The 16,134-nt window shown below is 30.3% G+C and overlaps 7 non-coding genes across 7 annotated transcripts; all 7 read right to left on the minus strand.

Moving 5' to 3' along the window:
* Nucleotides 1-1,506: 1,506 nt before the first annotated feature.
* TRNAT-AGU (transfer RNA threonine (anticodon AGU)) lies at nt 1,507-1,580 on the minus strand. Its single transcript has one exon. It is a non-coding gene; the product is annotated as a tRNA-Thr (tRNA).
* Nucleotides 1,581-3,658: 2,078 nt separating this feature from the next.
* On the minus strand, nt 3,659-3,732 carry TRNAT-AGU (transfer RNA threonine (anticodon AGU)). Its single transcript has one exon. It is a non-coding gene; the product is annotated as a tRNA-Thr (tRNA).
* A 946-nt stretch (nt 3,733-4,678) lies between these two features.
* On the minus strand, nt 4,679-4,752 carry TRNAT-AGU (transfer RNA threonine (anticodon AGU)). The gene has a single exon. It is a non-coding gene; the product is annotated as a tRNA-Thr (tRNA).
* A 436-nt stretch (nt 4,753-5,188) lies between these two features.
* TRNAT-CGU (transfer RNA threonine (anticodon CGU)) lies at nt 5,189-5,261 on the minus strand. The gene has a single exon. It is a non-coding gene; the product is annotated as a tRNA-Thr (tRNA).
* A 1,455-nt stretch (nt 5,262-6,716) lies between these two features.
* On the minus strand, nt 6,717-6,790 carry TRNAT-AGU (transfer RNA threonine (anticodon AGU)). Its single transcript has one exon. It is a non-coding gene; the product is annotated as a tRNA-Thr (tRNA).
* A 943-nt stretch (nt 6,791-7,733) lies between these two features.
* On the minus strand, nt 7,734-7,807 carry TRNAT-AGU (transfer RNA threonine (anticodon AGU)). Its single transcript has one exon. It is a non-coding gene; the product is annotated as a tRNA-Thr (tRNA).
* Nucleotides 7,808-15,878: 8,071 nt separating this feature from the next.
* On the minus strand, nt 15,879-15,952 carry TRNAT-AGU (transfer RNA threonine (anticodon AGU)). The gene has a single exon. It is a non-coding gene; the product is annotated as a tRNA-Thr (tRNA).
* Nucleotides 15,953-16,134: the final 182 nt, after the last annotated feature.

A 16,134-nucleotide genomic window follows, 5' to 3' on the forward strand; every position in this document is an offset into this window, starting at 1 on the left:
ATGATTTCCTGTTTACGAGACAGGTGCTTTAACCTCTAAGCCACAGCACCAACGTTAATAGTACAAAATGCATAAATAATTCATTGTTGATGATGAAAATGTGTTTTCTGCTATAAATTCTTCTTTATATGTATTGTAATCTTAAACACGAAAAGATACTCAATCACTACGCAAGGATTGATATGTTTTAATAAACAGGTACTCTTATAAAACCCAATTTCATTTCTTGAATTCTTTACAATTTTTTTTCATGAAGGTAATAATATTGCTCCAATCTAGGTAGACATTTCATCTACGTCTTTCTCATAGATAAGTAATTTTTTCATTTTGCAATAACAGTATTCATTCTATGATCTTGAAAATACTTGGGTTTTTATAAGGTTAAAGATGATCTGTTCAACAGTAAGATGAATCAGACTTTTATATTTTAATTGTATCGGAATAAGACCTAATGAAAATGATTTGTTATATAACAATGAGAAAAGCAAGGCACTGCTGAGAGTTGAACTCAGGATCTCCTGTTTACTAGACATGCGCTTTAACCAGCTAAGCCACAGCACCCACTTGATTCTTAAATTTTAAACACTTTTCTTTATGATGTTCAAGAGAATATTGCTTTTTCACTTTCATATTCTTTTCTAAGTTCACACACTTCTCTACTCAAACACTTAAGATGAATGAAGACTCTTCACTTATTCAAAAACACCTCTCTAATTTGAAGTTTACCCTATTCATATCATTTTAAAATATACCTTGCTGAAGAATGGATTAGTTGAATTCAACAATAGAGTGATCATTCACCTCTATCTTGTTCTTTGTCATTTTCTTTTCCCTATTTCAGTCAATGCATTCCTACAAAAATCTTCACAATACCAAGCATTTTATTTAATTTTTAAGATAACTTATTCTAAAGTTCATAGAACCAGATGTTTATTCTTAAATTGTATTTAACATTTGTTTGATGAAAATTCTTCGGAAAGCATGGAGAAAACAGTCAGGTGCTGCTGAGATTTAAACTCAGGATGTCCTGTTTACGAGACAGGCTCTTTAACCACTAAGCCACAGCACCAAAGTTAATAATAAGAAATGCATAAATAATTTATTGTTGATGATGAAAATGTGTTTCCTGCTATAAATTCTTCTTTATATGTATTGTAATCTTAAACACGAGAAGATACTCAATCACTACGCAAGTATTAATATGTTTTAATAAACAGGTACTCTTATAAAACCCGATTTCATTTCTTGAATTCTTTACATTTTTTTTTCATGAAGGTATTAATATTGCTCAAATCAAGGTAGACATTTCATTTACGTCTTTCTCATAGATAAGTATTTTTTTCATTTTGCAATAACAGTATTCATTCTATAATCTTGAAAATACTTGGGTTTTTATAAGGTTAAAGATGATCTGCTCAACAGTTAGATGAATCAGACTTTTATATTTTAATTGTATCGGAATAAGACCTAATGAAAATGAATTGTTATATAACAATGAGAAAAGCAAGGCACTGCTGAGAGTTGAACTCAGGATCTCCTGTTTACTAGACAGGCGCTTTAACCAGCTAAGCCACAACACCCACATGATTCTTAAGTTTGAAACACTTTTCTTTATGGTGTTCAAGAGAATATTGCTTTTTCACTTTCATATTCTTTTCTAAGTTCACACACTTCTCTACTCAAACACTTAAGATGAATGAAGACTCTTCACTCATTCAAAAACACCTCTCTAATTTGAAGTTTACCCTATTCATATCATTTTAAAATATACCTTGCTGAAGAATGGATTAGTTGAATTCAACAATAGAGTGATCATTCACACCTCTATCTTGTTCTTTGTCATTTTCTTTTCCCTATTTCAGTCAATGCATTCCTACAAAAATCTTCACAATACCAAGCATTTTATTTAATTTTTAAGATAACTTATTCTAAAGTTCATAGAACTAGATGTTTATTCTTAAATTGTATTCAACACTTGTTTGATGAAAATTTTTCGGAAAGCAAGGAGAAAACAGTTGGGTGCTGCTGATATTTGAACTCATGATTTCCTGTTTACGAGACAGGCGCTTTAACCACTAAGCCACAGCACCAACGTTAATAGTACAAAATGCATAAATAATTCATTGTTGATGATGAAAATGTTTTTTCTGCTATAAATTCTTCTTTATATGTATTGTAATCTTAAACACGAAAAGATACTCAATCACTACGCAAGGATTGATATGTTTTAATAAACAGGTACTCTTATAAAACCCAATTTCATTTCTTGAATTCTTTACAATTTTTTTTCATGAAGATACTGATATTGCTCCAATCTAGGTAGACATTTCATCTACGTCTTTCTCATAGATATGTATTTTTTTCATTTTGCAATAACAGTATTCATTCTATAATCTTGAAAATACTTGGGTTTTTATAAGGTTAAAGATGCTCTGTTCAACAGTAAGATGAATCAGACTTTTATATTTTAATTGTATCGGAATAAGACCTAATGAAAATGATTCATTTTGCAATAACAGTATTCATTCTATAATCTTGAAAATACTTGGGTTTTTATAAGGTTAAAGATGCTCTGTTCAACAGTAAGATGAATCAGACTTTTATATTTTAATTGTATCGGAATAAGACCTAATGAAAATGATTTGTTATATAACAATGAGAAAAGCAAGGCACTGCTGAGAGTTGAACTCAGGATCTCCTGTTTACTAGACAGGCGCCTTAACAAGCTAAGCCACAGCACCCACTTGATTCTTAAATTTGAAACACTTTTCTTTATGGTGTTCAATAGAATATTGCTTTTTCACTTTCATATTCTTTTCTAAGTTCACACACTTCTCTACTCAAACACTTAAGATGAATGAAGACTCTTCACTTATTCAAAAACACCTCTCTAATTTGAAGTTTACCCTATTCATATCATTTTAAAATATACCTTGCTGAAGAATGGATTAGTTGAATTCAACAATAAAGTGATCATTCACCTCTATCTTGTTCTTTGTCATTTTCCTTTCCCTATTTCAGTCAATGCATTCCTACAAAAATCTTCACAATACCAAGCATTTTATTTAATTTTTAAGATAACTTATTCTTAAATTGTATTCAACATTTGTTTGATGAAAATTATTCGGAAAGCATGGAGAAAACAGTCAGGTGCTGCTGAGATTTAAACTCAGGATGTCCTGTTTACGAGACAGGCTCTTTAACCACTAAGCCACAGCACCAAAGTTAATAATAAGAAATGCATAAATATTTTATTGTTGATGATGAAAATGTGTTTCCTGCTATAAATTCTTCTTTATATGTATTGTAATCTTAAACACGAGAAGATACTCAATCACTACGCAAGTATTAATATGTTTTAATAAACAGGTACTCTTATAAAACCCGATTTCATTTCTTGAATTCTTTACATTTTTTTTTCATGAAGGTATTAATATTGCTCAAATCAAGGTAGACATTTCATTTATGTCTTTCTCATAGATAAGTATTTTTTTCATTTTGCAATAACAGTATTCATTCTATAATCTTGAAAATACTTGGGTTTTTATAAGGTTAAAGATGATCTGCTCAACAGTAAGATGAATCAGACTTTTATATTTTAATTGTATCGGAATAAGACCTAATGAAAATGAATTGTTATATAACAATGAGAAAAGCAAGGCACTGCTGAGAGTTGAACTCAGGATCTCCTGTTTACTAGACAGGCGCTTTAACCAGCTAAGCCACAACACCCACATGAATCTTAAGTTTGAAACACTTTTCTTTATGGTGTTCAAGAGAATATTGCTTTTTCACTTTCATATTCTTTTCTAAGTTCACACACTTCTCTACTCAAACACTTAAGATGAATGAAGACTCTTCACTCATTCAAAAACACCTCTCTAATTTGAAGTTTACCCTATTCATATCATTTTAAAATATACCTTGCTGAAGAATGGATTAGTTGAATTCAACAATAGAGTGATCATTCACACCTCTATCATGTTCTTTGTCATTTTCTTTTCCCTATTTCAGTCAATGCATTCCTACAAAAATCTTCACAATACCAAGCATTTTATTACATTTTTAAGATAACTTATTCTAAAGTTCATAGAACCAGATGTTTATTCTTAAATTGTATTCAACACTTGTTTGATGAAAATTTTTCGGAAAGCAAGGAGAAAACAGTTGGGTGCTGCTGATATTTGAACTCATGATTTCCTGTTTACGAGACAGGCGCTTTAACCACTAAGCCACAGCACCAACGTTAATAGTACAAAATGCATAAATAATTCATTGTTGATGATGAAAATGTGTTTTCTGCTATAAATTCTTCTTTATATGTATTGTAATCTTAAACACGAAAAGATACTCAATCACTACGCAAGGATTGATATGTTTTAATAAACAGGTACTCTTATAAAACCCAATTTCATTTCTTGAATTCTTTACAAATTTTTTTCATGAAGGTAATGATATTGCTCCAATCTAGGTAGACATTTCATCTACGTCTTTCTCATAGATATGTATTTTTTCATTTTGCAATAACAGTATTCATTCTATAATCTTGAAAATACTTGGGTTTTTATAAGGTTAAAGATGCTCTGTTCAACAGTAAGATGAATCAGACTTTTATATTTTAATTGTATTGGAATAAGACCTAATGAAAATGATTTGTTATATAACAATGAGAAAAGCAAGGCACTGCTGAGAGTTGAACTCAGGATCTCCTGTTTACTAGACAGGCGCTTTAACCAGCTAAGCCACAGCACCCTACTTGATTCTTAAATTTGAAACACTTTTCTTTATGGTGTTCAAGAGAATATTGCTTTTTCACTTTCATATTCTTTTCTAAGTTCACACACTTCTCTACTCAAACACTTAAGATGAATGAAGACTCTTCACTTATTCAAAAACACCTCTCTAATTTGAAGTTTACCCTATTCATATCATTTTAAAATATACCTTGCTGAAGAATGGATTAGTTGAATTCAACAATAGAGTGATCATTCACCTCTATCTTGTTCTTTGTCATTTTCTTTTCCCTATTTCAGTCAATGCATTCCTACAAAAATCTTCACAATACCAAGCATTTTATTTAATTTTTAAGATAACTTATTCTAAAGTTCATAGAACCAGATGTTTATTCTTAAATTGTATTCAACATTTGTTTGATGAAAATTATTTGGAAAGCATGGAGAAAACACTTAGGTGCTGCTGAGATTTGAACTCAGGATTTCCTGTTTACGAGACAAGCGCTTTAACCACTAAGCCACAGCACCAACGTTAATAATAAGAAATGCATAAATAATTTATTGTTGATGATGAAAATGTGTTTCCTGCTATAAATTCTTCTTTATATGTATTGTAATCTTAAACACGAGAAGATACTCAATCACTACGCAAGTATTAATATGTTTTAATAAACAGGTACTCCTATAAAACCCAATTTCATTTCTTGAATTCTTTAAAAAAAAAAATATGAAGGTATTAATATTGCTCAAATCTAGGTAGAAATTGCATCTACGTCTTTCTCATAGATATGTATTTTTTTCATTTTGCAATAACAGTATTCATTCTATAATCTTGAAAATACTTCTGTTTTTTTAAGGTTTAAGATGATCTGTTCAACAGTAAGATGAATCAGACTTATATATTTTAATTGTATCGGAATAAGACCTAATGAAAATGATTTGTTATATAACAATGAGAAAAGCAAGGCGCTGCTGAGATTTGAACTCAGGATCTCCTTTTTACTAAACAGGTGCTTTAACCAGCTAAGCCACAGCACCCACTTGATTCTTTATTTTGAAACACTTTTCTTTATGGTGTTCAAGAGAATATTGCTTTTTCACTTTCATATTCTTTTCTAAGTTCACACACTTCTCCACTCAAACACTTAAGATGAATGAAGACTCTTCAGTCATTCAAAAACACCTCTCTAATTTGAAGTTTACCCTATTCATATCATTTTAAAATATACCTTGCTGAAGAATGGATTAGTTGAATTCAACAATAGAGTGATCACTCACCTCTATCATTTTCTTTGTCATTTTCTTTTCCCTATTTCAGTCAATGCATTCCTACAAAAATCTTCACAATACCAAGCATTTTTTTTAATTTTTAAGATAACTTATTCTAAAGTTCATAGAACCAGATGTTTATTCTTAAATTGTATTCAACACTTGTTTGATGAAAATTATTCGGAAAGCAAAGAGAAAACAGTTGGGTGCTGCTGATATTTGAACACATGATTTCCTGTTTACGAGACAGGGGCTTTAACCACTAAGCCACAGCACCAACGTTAATAGTAAGAAATGCATAAATAATTCATTGTTGATGATGAAAATGTGTTTCCTGCTATAAATTCTTCTTTATATGTATTGTAATCTTAAACACGAAAAGATACTCAATCACTACGCAAGGATTGATATGTTTTAATAAACAGGTACTCTTATAAAACCCAATTTTATTTCTTAAATTCTTTACAATTTTTTTTCATGAAGGTAATGATATTGCTCCAATCTAGGTAGACATTTCATCTACGTCTTTCTCATAGATATGTATTTTTTTCATTTTGCAATAACAGTATTCATTCTATAATCTTGAAAATACTTGGGTTTTTATAAGGATAAAGATGCTCTGTTCAACAGTAAGATGAATCAGACTTTTATATTTTAATTGTATCGGAATAATACCTAATGAAAATGATTTGTTATATAACAATGAGAAACGCAAGGCACTGCTGAGAGTTGAACTCAGGATCTCCTGTTTACTAGACAGGCGCTTTAACCAGCTAAGCCACAGCACCCACTTGATTCTTTATTTTGAAACACTTTTCTTTATGGTGTTCAAGAGAATATTGCTTTTTCACTTTCATATTCTTTTCTAAGTTCACACACTTCTCTACTCAAACACTTAAGATGAATGAAGACTCTTCACTTATTCAAAAACACCTCTCTAATTTGAAGTTTACCCTATTCATATCATTTTAAAATATACCTTGCTGAAGAATGGATTAGTTGAATTCAACAATAGAGTGATCATTCACCTCTATCTTGTTCTTTGTCATTTTCTTTTCCCTATTTCAGTCAATGCATTCCTACAAAAATCTTAACAATACCAAGCATTTTATTTAATTTTTAAGATAACTTATTCTAAAGTTCATAGAACCAGATGTTTATTCTTAAATTGTATTCAACATTTGTTCGATGAAAATTATTCGGAAAGCATGGAGAAAACAGGTAGGTGCTGCTGAGATTTGAACTCTGAATTTCCTGTGTACGAGACAGGCGCTTTAACCACTAAGCCACAGCACCAACGTTAATAGTTAGAAATGCATAAATAATTCATTGTTGATGATGAAAATGTGTTTCCTGCTATAAATTCTTCTTTATATGTATTGTAATCTTAAACACAAAAACATACTCAATCACTACGCAAGTATTATTATGTTTTATTAAACAGGTACTCTTATAAAACCCAATTTCATTTCTTGAATTCTTTAAAAAAAAATCATGAAGGTATTAATATTGCTCAAATCTAGGTAGAAATTTCATCTACGTCTTTCTCATAGATAAGTAATTTTTTTATTTTGCAATAACAGTATTCATTCTATGATCTTGAAAATACTTGGGTTTTTATAAGGTTAAAGATGATCTGTTCAACAGTAAGATGAATCAGACTTTTATATTTTAATTGTATCGGAATAAGACCTAATGAAAATGATTTGTTATATAACAATGAGAAAAGCAAGGCACTGCTGAGAGTTGAACTCAGGATCTCCTGTTTACTAGACAGGCGCTTTAACCAGCTAAGCCACAGCACCCACTTGATTCTTTATTTTGAAACACTTTTCTTTATGGTGTTCAAGAGAATATTGCTTTTTCACTTTCATATTCTTTTCTAAGTTCACACACTTCTCTACTCAAACACTTAAGATGAATGAAGACTCTTCACTCATTCAAAAACACCTCTCTAATTTGAAGTTTACCCTATTCATATCATTTTAAAATATACCTTGCTGAAGAATGGATTAGTTGAATTCAACAATAGAGTGATCATTCACCTGTATCTTGTTCTTTGTCATTTTCTTTTCCCTATTTCAGTCAATGCATTCCTACAAAAATCTTCACAATACCAAGCATTTTATTTAATTTTTAAGATAACTTATTCTAAAGTTCATAGAACCAGATGTTTATTCTTAAATTGTATTCAACACTTGTTTGATGAAAATTATTCGGAAAGCAAGGAGAAAACAGTTGGGTGCTGCTGATATTTGAACTCATGATTTCCTGTTTATGAGACAAGCGCTTTAACCACTAAGCCACAGCACCAACGTTAATAGTACAAAATGCATAAATAATTCATTGTTGATGATGAAAATGTGTTTTCTGCTATAAATTCTTCTTTTTATGTATTGTAATCTTAAACACGAAAAGATACTCAATCACTACGCAATGATTGATATGTTTTAATAAACAGGTACTCTTATAAAACCCAATTTCATTTCTTGAATTCTTTACAATTTTTTTTCATGAAGGTAATAATATTGCTCCAATCTAGGTAGACATTTCATCTACGTCTTTCTCATAGATAAGTAATTTTTTCATTTTGCAATAACAGTATTCATTCTATGATCTTGAAAATACTTGGGTTTTTATAAGGTTAAAGATGATCTGTTCAACAGTAAGATGAATCAGACTTTTATATTTTAATTGTATCGGAATAAGACCTAATGAAAATGATTTGTTATATAACAATGAGAAAAGCAAGGCGCTGCTGAGATTTGAACTCAGGATCTCCTTTTTACTAAACAGGTGCTTTAACCAGCTAAGCCACAGCACCCACTTGATTCTTTATTTTGAAACACTTTTCTTTATGGTGTTCAAGAGAATATTGCTTTTTCACTTTCATATTCTTTTCTAAGTTCACACACTTCTCCACTCAAACACTTAAGATGAATGAAGACTCTTCAGTCATTCAAAAACACCTCTCTAATTTGAAGTTTACCCTATTCATATCATTTTAAAATATACCTTGCTGAAGAATGGATTAGTTGAATTCAACAATAGAGTGATCACTCACCTCTATCATTTTCTTTGTCATTTTCTTTTCCCTATTTCAGTCAATGCATTCCTACAAAAATCTTCACAATACCAAGCATTTTATTTAATTTCTAAGATAACTTATTCTAAAGTTCATAGAACCAGATGTTTATTCTTAAATTGTATTCAACACTTTTTTGATGAAAATTATTCGGAAAGCAAGGAGAAAACAGTTGGGTGCTGCTGATATTTGAACTCATGATTTCCTGTTTACGAGACAGGGGCTTTAACCACTAAGTCACAGCACCAACGTTAATAGTAAGAAATGCATAAATAATTCATTGTTGATGATGAAAATGTGTTTCCTGCTATAAATTCTTCTTTATATGTATTGTAATCTTAAACACGAAAAGATACTCAATCACTACGCAAGTATTAATATGTTTTAATAAACAGGTACTCTTATAAAACCCAATTTCATTTCTTGAATTCTTTAAAAAAAAATCATGAAGGTATCAATATTGCTCAAATCTAGGTAGAAATTTCATCTACGTCTTTCTCATAGATATGTTTTTTTCTCATTTTGCAATAACAGTATTCATTCTATAATCTTGAAAATACTTGGGTTTTATAAGGTTAAAGATGATCTGTTCAACAGTAAGATGAATCAGACTTTTATATTTTAATTGTATCGGAATAAGACCTAATGAAAATGATTTGTTATATAACAATGAGAAAAGCAAGGCACTGCTGAGAGTTGAACTCAGGATCTCCTGTTTACTAGACAGGCGCTTTAACCAGCTAAGCAACAGCACCCACTTGATTCTTAAATTTGAAACACTTTTCTTTATGGTGTTCAAGAGAATATTGCTTTTTCACTTTCATATTCTTTTCTAAGTTCACACACTTCTCTACTCAAACACTTAAGATGAATGAAGACTCTTCACTTATTCAAAAACACCTCTCTAATTTGAAGTTTACCCTATTCATATCATTTTAAAATATACCTTGCTGAAGAATGGATTAGTTGAATTCAACAATAAAGTGATCATTCACCTCTATCTTGTTCTTTGTCATTTTCCTTTCCCTATTGCAGTCAATGCATTCCTACACAAATCTTCACAATACCAAGCATTTTATTTAATTTTTAAGATAACTTATTCTAAAGTTCATAGAACCAGATGTTTATTCTTAAATTGTATTCAACATTTGTTTGATGAAAATTATTCGGAAAGCATGGAGAAAACAGGTAGGTGCTGCTGAAATTTGAACTCTGAATTTCCTGTGTACGAGACAGGCGCTTTAACCAATAAGCCACAGCACCAACGTTAATAGTAAGAAATGCATAAATAATTCATTGTTGATGATGAAAATGTGTTTCCTGCTATAAATTCTTCTTTATATGTATTGTAATCTTAAACACGAAAACATACTCAATCACTACGCAAGTATTATTATGTTTTATTAAACAGGTACTCTTATAAAACCAAATTTCATTTCTTGAATTCTTTAAAAAAAATCATGAAGGTATTAATATTGCTCAAATCTAGGTAGAAATTTCATCTACGTCTTTCTCATAGATAAGTAATTTTTTCATTTTGCAATAATAGTATTCATTCTATGATCTTGAAAATACTTGGGTTTTTATAAGGTTAAAGATGATCTGTTCAACAGTAAGATGAATCAGACTTTTATATTTTAATTGTATCGGAATAAGACCTAATGAAAATGATTTGTTATATAACAATGAGAAAAGCAAGGCACTGCTGAGAGTTGAACTCAGGATCTCCTGTTTACTAGACAGGCGCTTTAAGCAGCTAACCCACAGCACCCACTTGATTCTTTATTTTGAAACACTTTTCTTTATGGTGTTCAAGAGAATATTGCTTTTTCACTTTCATATTCTTTTCTAAGTTCACACACTTCTCTACTCAAACACTTAAGATGAATGAAGACTCTTCACTCATTCAAAAACACCTCTCTAATTTGAAGTTTACCCTATTCATATCATTTTAAAATATACCTTGCTGAAGAATGGATTAGTTGAATTCAACAATAGAGTGATCATTCACCTGTATCTTGTTCTTTGTCATTTTCTTTTCCCTATTTCAGTCAATGCATTCCTACAAAAATCTTCACAATACCAAGCATTTTATTTAATTTTTAAGATAACTTATTCTAAAGTTCATAGAACCAGATGTTTATTCCTAAATTGTATTCAACACTTGTTTGATGAAAATTATTCGGAAAGCAAGGAGAAAACAGTTGGGTGCTGCTGATATTTGAACTCATGATTTCCTGTTTACGAGACAGGCGCTTTAACCACTAAGCCACAGCACCAACATTAATAGTACAAAATGCATAAATAATTCATTGTTGATGATGAAAATGTGTTTTCTGCTATAAATTCTTCTTTATATGTATTGTAATCTTAAACACGAAAAGATACTCAATCACTACGCAAGGATTGATATGTTTTAATAAACAGGTACTCTTATAAAACCCAATTTCATTTCTTGAATTCTTTACAATTTTTTTCATGAAGGTAATAATATTGCTCCAATCTAGGTAGACATTTCATCTACGTCTTTCTCATAGATAAGTAATTTTTTCATTTTGCAATAACAGTATTCATTCTATGATCTTGAAAATACTTGGGTTTTTATAAGGTTAAAGATGATCTGTTCAACAGTAAGATGAATCAGACTTTTATATTTTAATTGTATCGGAATAAGACCTAATGAAAATGATTTGTTATATAACAATGAGAAAAGCAAGGCTCTGCTGAGAGTTGAACTCAGGATCTCCTGTTTACTAGACAGGCGCTTTAACCAGCTAAGCCACAGCACCCACTTGATTCTTAAATTTGAAACACTTTTCTTTATGATGTTCAAGAGAATATTGCTTTTTCACTTTCATATTCTTTTCTAAGTTCACACACTTCTCTACTCAAACACTTAAGATGAATGAAGACTCTTCACTTATTCAAAAACACCTCTCTAATTTGAAGTTTACCCTATTCATATCATTTTAAAATATACCTTGCTGAAGAATGGATTAGTTGAATTCAACAATAGAGTGATCATTCACCTCTATCTTGTTCTTTGTCATTTTCTTTTCCCTATTTCAGTCAATGCATTCCTACAAAAATCTTCACAATACCAAGCATTTTATTTAATTTTTAAGATAACTTATTCTAAAGTTCATAGAACCAGATGTTTATTCTTAAATTGTATTCAACATTTGTTTGATGAAAATTATTCGGAAAGCATGGAGAAAACAGTCAGGTGCTGCTGATATTTGAACTCATGATTGCCTGTTTACGAGACAGGCGCTTTAACCACTAAGCCTCAGCACCAACGTTAATAGTACAAAATGCATAAATAATTCATTGTTGATGATGAAAATGTGTTTTCTGCTATAAATTCTTCTTTATATGTATTGTAATCTTAAACACGAAAAGATACTCAATCACTACGCAAGGATTGATATGTTTTAATAAACAGGTACTCTTATAAAACCCAATTTCATTTCTTGAATTCTTTACAAATTTTTTTCATGAAGGTAATAATATTGCTCCAATGTAGGTAGACATTTCATCTACGTCTTTCTCATAGATAAGTAATTTTTTCATTTTGCAATAACAGTATTCATTCTATGATCTTGAAAATACTTGGGTTTTTATAAGGTTAAAGATGATCTGTTCAACAGTAAGATGAATCAGACTTTTATATTTTAATTGTATCGGAATAAGACCTAATGAAAATGATTTGTTATATAACAATGAGAAAAGCAAGGCACTGCTGAGAGTTGAACTCAGGATCTCCTTTTTACTAAACAGGTGCTTTAACCAGCTAAGCCACAGCAACCACTTGATTCTTTATTTTGAAACACTTTCCTTTATGGTGTTCAAGAGAACTTTGCTTTTTCACTTTCATATTCTTTTCTAAGTTCACACACTTCTCTACTCAAACACTTAAGATGAATGAAAACTCTTCACTTATTCAAAAACACCTCTCTAATTTGAAGTTTACCCTATTCATATCATTTTAAAATATACCTTGCTGAAGAATGGATTAGTTGAATTCAACAATAGAGTGATCATTCACCTCTATCTTGTCCTTGTCATTTTCTTTTCCCGATTTCAGTCAATGCATTCCTACAAAAATTTTCATAATACCAAGCATTTTATTTAATTTTTAAGATAACTTATTCTAAAGTTCATAGAACCAGATGTTTATTCTTAAATTGTATTCAACACTTGTTTGATGAAAATTATTCGGAAAGCAAGGAGAAAACAGTTGGGTGCTGCTGATATTTGAACTCATGATTTCCTGTTTACGAGACAGGGGCTTTAACCACTAAGCCACAGCACCAACCTTAATAGTAAAAAATGCATAAATAATTCATTGTTGATGATGAAAATGTGTTTCCTGCTATAAATTCTTCTTTATATGTATTGTAATCTTAAACACGAGAAGATACTCAATCACTACGCAAGTATTAATATGTTTTAATAAACAGGTACTCTTATAAAACCCGATTTCATTTCTTGAATTCTTTACATTTTTTTTTCATGAAGGTATTAATATTGCTCAAATCAAGGTAGACATTTCATTTATGTCTTTCTCATAGATAAGTATTTTTTTCATTTTGCAATAACAGTATTCATTCTATAATCTTGAAAATACTTGGGTTTTTATAAGGTTAAAGATGATCTGCTCAACAGTAAGATGAATCAGACTTTTATATTTTAATTGTATCGGAATAAGACCTAATGAAAATGAATTGTTATATAACAATGAGAAAAGCAAGGCACTGCTGAGAGTTGAACTCAGGACTCCCTGTTTACTAGACAGGCGCTTTAACCAGCTAAGCCACAACACCCACATGATTCTTAAGTTTGAAACACTTTTCTTTATGGTGTTCAAGAGAATATTGCTTTTTCACTTTCATATTCTTTTCTAAGTTCACACACTTCTCTACTCAAACACTTAAGATGAATGAAGACTCTTCACTCATTCGAAAACACCTCTCTAATTTGAAGTTTACCCTATTAATATCATTTTAAAATATACCTTGCTGAAGAATGGATTAGTTGAATTCAACAATAGAGTGATCATTCACACCTCTATCTTGTTCTTTGTCATTTTCTTTTCCCTATTTCAGTCAATGCATTCCTACAAAAATCTTCACAATACCAAGCATTTTATTTAATTTTTAAGATAACTTATTCTAAAGTTCATAGAACCAGATGTTTATTCTTAAATTGTATTCAACACTTGTTTGATGAAAATTTTTCGGAAAGCAAGGAGAAAACAGTTGGGTGCTGCTGATATTTGAACTCATGATTTCCTGTTTACGAGACAGGCGCTTTAACCACTAAGCCTCAGCACCAACGTTAATAGTACAAAATGCATAAATAATTCATTGTTGATGATGAAAATGTGTTTTCTGCTATAAATTCTTCTTTATATGTATTGTAATCTTAAACACAAAAAGATACTCAATCACTACGCAAGGATTGATATGTTTTAATAAACAGGTACTCTTATAAAACCCAATTTCCTTTCTTGAATTCTTTACAAATTTTTTTCATGAAGGTAATAATATTGCTCCAATGTAGGTAGACATTTCATCTACGTCTTTCTCATAGATAAGTAATTTTTTCATTTTGCAATAACAGTATTCATTCTATGATCTTGAAAATACTTGGGTTTTTATAAGGTTAAAGATGATCTGTTCAACAGTAAGATGAATCAGACTTTTATATTTTAATTGTATCAGAATAAGACCTAATGAAAATGATTTGTTATATAACAATGAGAAAAGCAAGGCACTGCTGAGAGTTGAACTCAGGATCTCCTTTTTACTAAACAGGTGCTTTAACCAGCTAAGCCACAGCAACCACTTGATTCTTTATTTTGAAACACTTTCCTTTATGGTGTTCAAGAGAACTTTGCTTTTTCACTTTCATATTCTTTTCTAAGTTCACACACTTCTCTACTCAAACACTTAAGATGAATGAAAACTCTTCACTTATTCAAAAACACCTCTCTAATTTGAAGTTTACCCTATTCATATCATTTTAAAATATACCTTGCTGAAGAATGGATTAGTTGAATTCAACAATAGAGTGATCATTCACCTCTATCTTGTCCTTGTCATTTTCTTTTCCCGATTTCAGTCAATGCATTCCTACAAAAATTTTCATAATACCAAGCATTTTATTTAATTTTTAAGATAACTTATTCTAAAGTTCATAGAACCAGATGTTTATTCTTAAATTGTATTCAACACTTGTTTGATGAAAATTATTCGGAAAGCAAGGAGAAAACAGTTGGGTGCTGCTGATATTTGAACTCATGATTTCCTGTTTACGAGACAGGGGCTTTAACCACTAAGCCACAGCACCAACCTTAATAGTAAAAAATGCATAAATAATTCATTGTTGATGATGAAAATGTGTTTTCTGCTATAAATTCTTCTTTATATGTATTGTAATCTTAAACACGAAAAGATACTCAATCACTACGCAAGGATTGATATGTTTTAATAAACAGGTACTCTTATAAAACCCAATTTTATTTCTTGAATTCTTTACAATTTTTTTTCATGAAGGTAATGATATTGCTCAAATCTAGGTAGACATTTCATCTACGTCTTTCTCATAGATATGTATTTTTTTCATTTTGCAATAACAGTATTCATTCTATAATCTTGAAAATACTTGGGTTTTTATAAGGTTAAAGATGCTCTGTTCAACAGTAAGATGAATCAGACTTTTATATTTTAATTGTATCGGAATAAGACCTAATGAAAATGATTTGTTATATAACAATGAGAAAAGCAAGGCACTGCTGAGAGTTGAACTCAGGATCTCCTGTTTACTAGACAGGCGCTTTAACCAGCTAAGCCACAGCACCCACTTGATTCTTAAATTTGAAACACTTTTCTTTATGGTGTTCAAGAGAATATTGCTTTTTCACTTTCATATTCTTTTCTAAGTTCACACACTTCTCTACTCAAACACTTAAGATGAATGAAGACTCTTCACTTCTTCAAAAACACCTCTCTAATTTGAAGTTTACCCTATTCATATCATTTT

The sequence above is a fragment of the Lissotriton vulgaris genome, chromosome 12, assembly GCF_964263255.1.
Source record: "Lissotriton vulgaris chromosome 12, aLisVul1.2, whole genome shotgun sequence".
Classification (NCBI taxonomy): domain Eukaryota; kingdom Metazoa; phylum Chordata; class Amphibia; order Caudata; family Salamandridae; genus Lissotriton; species Lissotriton vulgaris.